This window comes from Brassica oleracea, chromosome C3, assembly GCF_000695525.1.
Source record: "Brassica oleracea var. oleracea cultivar TO1000 chromosome C3, BOL, whole genome shotgun sequence".
In the NCBI taxonomy this organism is placed as follows: Eukaryota; Viridiplantae; Streptophyta; class Magnoliopsida; order Brassicales; family Brassicaceae; genus Brassica; species Brassica oleracea.
Genome location: NC_027750.1, coordinates 7,854,102 through 7,860,832, shown reverse-complemented (window position 1 = coordinate 7,860,832; position 6,731 = coordinate 7,854,102). Strand labels below are relative to the sequence as shown.

General features: G+C 32.0%; 1 pseudogene; it reads left to right on the top strand.

The window, feature by feature from the left end:
* Positions 1-3,269: 3,269 nt before the first annotated feature.
* Positions 3,270-6,731, top strand: part of LOC106333939 — a 7,678-nt pseudogene continuing 4,216 nt past the window's right edge.

The window sequence follows — 6,731 nt, the reverse complement described above, 5'->3', positions numbered from 1 at the left end:
GAACCGCATCTTCTTCCCCATTTCTCTCTTCTTCCCCATTTCTCTCTTCTTCCCCATTTCTCTCTTCTTCCCCATTTCTCTCTTCTTCCCCATTTCTCTCTTCTTCCCCATTTCTCTCTTCTTCCCCATTTCTCTCTTCTTCCCCATTTCTCTCTTCTTCCCCATTTCTCTCTTCTTCCCCATTTCTCTCTTCTTCCCCATTTCTCTCTTCTTCCCCATTTCTCTCTTCTTCCCCATTTCTCTCTTCTTCCCCATTTCTCTCTTCTTCCCCATTTCTCTCTTCTTCCCCATTTCTCTCTTCTTCCCCATTTCTCTCTTCTTCCCCATTTCTCTCTTCTTCCCCATTTCTCTCTTCTTCCCCATTTCTCTCTTCTTCCCCATTTCTCTCTTCTTCCCCATTTCTCTCTTCTTCCCCATTTCTCTCTTCTTCCTCTCCGGCGATCTCTCTCTCCTTCCGGCGTTCTCCACCTTCTCTCGCGACGATCTCTCCGGCGAATCCTTTCCATTCCTTTACAAATCATGTAAGGACCTTATCCCACTCTCTTAGGTCCTATTTGTTAGGTTTTTAAGTAGATTTGATGATTTTAGAAGTTTTTTGATAGATTTTTGTTAGGGTGATTGGGTAGGATTGTGATTTGTTGTGTAATAGGTTTAGAATTGTGATTTGGTTGTGTTGAATTGATTTAGAATTTTTTTTATAAATTGTTTATTATTTTTGTATTTACAAAACGTTTATATAAATTCGATTTTACAAAACGTTTTTGTATATAAATTTGATTTTTGGATTTATAAAAGATGATTTCATATTTTAAAATTAATTTTGTATTTATAAAACATTTTTTTATTTATAAAAACTATTTTATTATTTTTTGTATTTTAAATATGTTTTCTATTTCAATTTTAATTTTATATTTTTGAATTTCAATTTAAAAAAATAAATTTATAATTTTTTTTTTGAATTTTGGAAATATTCCGAGGAAGTGTATCCCTCGGAATATTCCGACGACATATTCCTCGGAATATTCCGAGGAATTTCCGACGAAAAAAGTCCTCGGAATATTCCGAGGAAATGAATTTCCTCGGATTTCCGTCGGAAATTTCTGAGGGATTTCCGAGGAAAGATGAATTTCCGAGGAGTTATTTCCGAGGACTTTTTTCGTCGGTATGTCGTCGGAATAGCGTTATTCCGACGACATACCGACGATTTTTTCCCTCAGTATGCCGCTGTTTTCTTGTAGTGTACGAGTAGACCTTGTCTTGGCCTAATAGCTTCCCACAAACGTTTAGCAGAGAACCGATTGGTATCTCACCACCCATGTGATGGTGTCATGATGCAACCAAAGGGGAACCACATAAAAACTGAAAAACCCTAATAATACAAATGCAATGAAAATAACAAGGTTGAACTTGATATTTTTTCCTTTATATTTTCACCCTAATAACACTTTAAAATCCACTCAAATCCAATTCTAAATCAAATCTTTAAATAAATACTTGCCATTGAATAACACTTTGATTTTAAAATATGTTTCAAAATCATAAAACCAATAACAATGTATTTTAATTTGAATTTTAAAATCATAGAACCAATAACACTGAAGTTAGTTTAAATTTTGAAATCCATTAAAATACATAAACCAATAACACCCTCTTAATTGGTAGAGCATTAACATTAGCATTATGCTCTACATTATCCAATCAACAATTGTTAGAAAAACATTTAGAGAAACATTTACTAAATGCTGATGTTTTCTGGCCAATGTTCTCATATGAAGTTTTAAAAAGAATATTTGCATTTATAATTTATAAAATTAAGAAAAATATATGATTAATTCATTTATTTTATTTAATAATATCATAAAATTATTTTTATGTCCAGAGAATAAAATTTTGATTTCTAAAATTAATTTACAATACAAATATTTAAAAAAATAGAATTTCACATTTAAAATATAATTTAATTTATTTTAAATGTGAAAAAATTATTTTTAAAAATAGATATTTAAATATTTTTCGATATAAACATAATTTTTAAATTATTAAATAAAATAAATCAATTATATATCATTTTAAATTTATATGTTAATATATTTATATAGATATTATAAATATATTCATTAAAAATAAATATATTATATATTATATACTAATTTTTATAATAATTTTAAATATCATACTCATACTACTCTACTAATCATCTAATTACACAGTTTAGCAAAAGTATAAAACTCCTGCGGCATATTGATACTGTTAATACTAATGTTAATCTAATTTTTTACCAATTTAGACTTTCCACTGAATTAATAGTAACTTATAGAAAAAAGTTGGCCGCAAAAATTTATAATTTTTAACGACCAGAAGCACGAGCTTCCTTTCACATTTTTCCAAGGCAAGCACTGTATAAAACAGTTTAGTTTTTGCTTTGTGCGTGGGGATGATACGGTCTTTTTTTTTTTTTTTTTTTTTTTTTTTTTTTTCAAAAACTAAAGTTTATATGAACGTAGTCTTTTACTATAATTATGCTCCGAAAAATTTATAGTAGTTTATGCAATTTTTAGTGGAAATTAGTTTTTTAAATTCTTTTAAAGTTTTGTAAATTTTTGAATGTGTCCAAATATATCCAAAATAACTGATCCAGTATGTTCGTAGAATTCCTTTGACAAAAAAAAATTATCCGGTAGATTAATCATATACAAATAGAGTAATGCAACAAAATTAAAATGCTACATAAAAGAATTGTGACAAGATTAATTGCCTAAATATACACGTAAGACGTAGCATATGTGAAGAGATCGAGTCTCAGCAATTTGTCAAAACATTAGATCCCGATTGAACCGGTTAGACCAGTCCGACTATTGCCCCAACTATAATGTTGAGTCAATGTTCGGTGGGGTTTTCAAAACATTGCATAGATACACGAGTATAATGTTGAGTTTTAAACATTCTCGAGATTTTAAAAATATTTTTAAAAGGTAACAAACGAAAGCTAAATTTGATTGGTTCAACTTTGCTTTTAGATGATGTTTTCCTACTCAATTTTGTTTAAATATTTTTGGATAACAAGTGATGTTAACGATTAAGGTATATCTGTTAATTAATCAGTAAAACTAGTACATCGAATTTTACGGAAAAAGATGTGATTAGATTCAATAACGAGAATCTTCGCCTAATCTACATCTTTTTCTTTTCACCGTTAACCTTATATAAGATTCACCACACCTCCCACGATACTCATTACCAGTCCAAAAATAGCTTTCCTATCTTTTCCAATGGCGGCGACTGTAAAGGGGTCCACTGTAAAGCCCTCGACCGCAGCCATGGAAATAGAAGAAGGCGTCGATGAGTTAGACCGGTGCGCGGTGGAGGAGGTTGAGTTAACCGTCCCAAAAACCGATGATCCAACGTTACCGGTTCTCACTTTTAGAATGTGGGTTTTAGGTCTTGGAGCTTGTATCATACTATCGTTCATAAACCAGTTTTTCTGGTACAGACGGATGCCATTGTCAATAACCGGAATCTCTGCTCAGATAGCGGTCGTGCCGCTCGGTCATCTGATGGCTAGAGTGCTTCCAAATAAGAAGTACTTGGAAGGATCAAGGTGGGAGTTTAACATGAATCCTGGTCCTTTTAATGCAAGGAACATGTTATGATCACGATTTTTGCCAATTCTGGAGCAGGAACGGTTTATGCGACTCATATACTTAGTGCTATTAAGCTTTACTATAAGAGATCTCTTCCGTTTCTACAGGCTTTTCTCATAATGATCACTACTCAGGTAAAATGTTTCTTCTGTGCCCTAAATTTAAGCATGCAATCCCCTTTCTTCTATTTGAACTAAAGAATCGTTACTATCGTTTGTTAAGAATTTTAGAAATATGTAATTTGGTTGTTTTTGTTACAAAAAAGAAGAAGTAATTTGGCTGTTTTAAATTCGGATGTAGTTATATGTTACTGATTCTCTTTTTTCGTTGTTGTTCAGTTAGAGAATCCATCATTTGGATTGGTTTGCAATATTATGTATTTATTCATTCAATTTCTCTAGTAGGAATTTATATTATTTATATTCTAATAGTCAAGTCGAACATTACAAACATTTAACTAGCTAAACTAATAAATTTGTTACTTTATTTAACTTTTTTAAGTTAGAGAATTCATCGTTTGGATTGTTTGCAATATTTGTGTTTATTCATTCAATTTCGTTAGTAGGAATTTATATTCTAATAGTCAAATCGAATGTTACAAACATTTAACTAGCAAAACTAAGAATTTTGTTACTTTATTTACTTCTTTAAGTTTTTTGAAACTCATTTTTTGTCCAAGTCAAAGATATTGTTGGCGTTGGTTCGAAGTTTACTGATAATTACTTTTACAATATATGAGACCACTGGTGGATTATTTTCTTACATTTTTCACCTATGAAAACTCTTTTGTAGTTTCTCGGATTTGGGTGGGCTGGTCTATTCCGTAAGCACCTTGTTGAGCCAGGTGAAATGTGGTGGCCAAGCAATTTAGTTCAGGTGTCTCTATTCAGGTAATACTATTTATCACACATTTATATAAATATTATTGGGAAAATTATGTTTTTAGAACAAAAAAATGATAACTATTTCTTTTTATACTAATATCTATTTTGTGCCATTTTTGCCTATAATACTTTTTAATATTTTTGAAAATAAATTTAATAAATAGTTTTACAAACAAAAAAAATTGGAAAAAATAGAAATTATTGATAAAATACATATATGAACTTAGTGGTATTTTTTTAAGTTCTAAAAATGTTTAAATCATAAATTTTAGATTATGTTCTAAATAAAGTAGAAATGACATCGTACGAAGTAGAAAACGAAATCCACTATTTTCATTGAATCTACAATATTTAGAATACGTGATCTACGTAAATAAGAGTATTCTAAAAATATTTAGAATACACATTCCACGCTTAACCTACCGATCTAAAATCTTTAGAAATCAAAATCTACACATTAATATAAATCTAAAACACGTAGAAACCGACTTCTATAGATTTACTGTAAATCTAAAACGTGTAGAAATCAAAATCTACACATTACTATAATTCTAAAAACCTGAAACCTGTAGAAACTGATTTCTACATACTAGCTGTATTCTACGGATAAGAAATCAGTTCATAAAAATATGGAAACAAGATATTTGAGAATATTCACTTTTATATTTTGAAAAAAACGATTTAAAAAAAAACAAAAAAAAGTGGTAACCTTCTTCTCACACCGTCTTCTATATTCCATTGATTGTTCACAAAAATTTCACATTATTTCTACCATGATTCATATCTATGCTTCCACGGATCGATCGGTCTATAATTCGTGATCGGTCCATCTGTATGGAGTGAAATGGACCAGGTCGATCAGTATATGCTCCGCGTTTTTTTGTTCTGCATAATGATCAAGATCGATCTTGTAATTTCGGATCGATCGATCCCGCTTAATCGTACCCACTATTTATTATATTTAAAAATTATAATTTTAAGGGCATTATTGCCATTTTGAAAATAATTAGCCTAATGGGACATAACATATATGAGATTAGTCTAAAGGAACATAGTTTTCATTTTTTTGCTCTAAAAAACAATTTTCCCAATATTTTTTTCATGATTAGTGTTCAACTACTTAATTAGTTCACTATACCACTGTAGTGCCTTGCACGAGAAGGAAAAGAAGAAAAAGGGTGGCATGACCCGAATCCAATTCTTCCTCATAGTCCTTGTGACTAGCTTCGCATACTACATTCTCCCAGGCTATCTATTCACAATGATAACTTCCATTTCATGGGTCTGTTGGCTTAGCCCAAATTCGGTTTTGGTTAACCAACTCGGTTCAGGTGAACAAGGTCTTGGTATTGGCGCAGTTGGTATTGATTGGGCTACAATTAGTTCTTACCTTGGCAGTCCACTCGCTAGCCCGATCTTCGCTACCATCAACGTTACCGTTGGTTTTGTGGTGGTCGTGTATGTCGTCACTCCGATTTGCTATTGGCTTAATCTTTACAATGCCAAAACATATCCCATCTTCTCAAGTGGGCTTTTCATGGGGAATGGCTCGTCTTATGATGTTTTGAGCATCATTGATAACAAGTTCCATCTGGACCGAGACATCTATGCAAAGACTGGCCCTATCCATATGAGCACTTTCTTTGCGGTTACATATGGTCTTGGGTTTGCCACTTTGTCCGCAACTATGGTCCATGTCTTAGTCTTCCATGGAAGGTAACTAAACACAATCAATTCTTCATAATAAAATTTTTATATCTTGATTTTAGTTAACGAGGTAGTTTCCATAGACAGGGACTAGTCTTTTGGTATTAGTTTTTATTTTCTTGAACTGATCTTTTCACTACAAGAAAACAGCAAGGATACTGAGGGAAAAAATCGTCGGAATTTCATCCGACGACATACCGACGAAACAAGTCCTCGGAAATAATTCCTCGGAATTTCTTCTTTCCTCGGAAATCCCTCGGAATTTTCCGACGGAATTCCGAGGAAATAAATTTCCGAAAAAATTACGAGGATCACTAGTTTGTCGGAAATCTCCTCGGAATATACCGAGGGAGAACTTCGTCGGGATATTTCCTCGGAAGTTCATCGATCGATGCGTTTTTGGACATATATCCATCGATCGATCTGTTTATAAAAAAAACGTTCGGAATATACCGAGGGACATCTTCCTCGGAATATACCGAGGGACACCTTTCCTCGG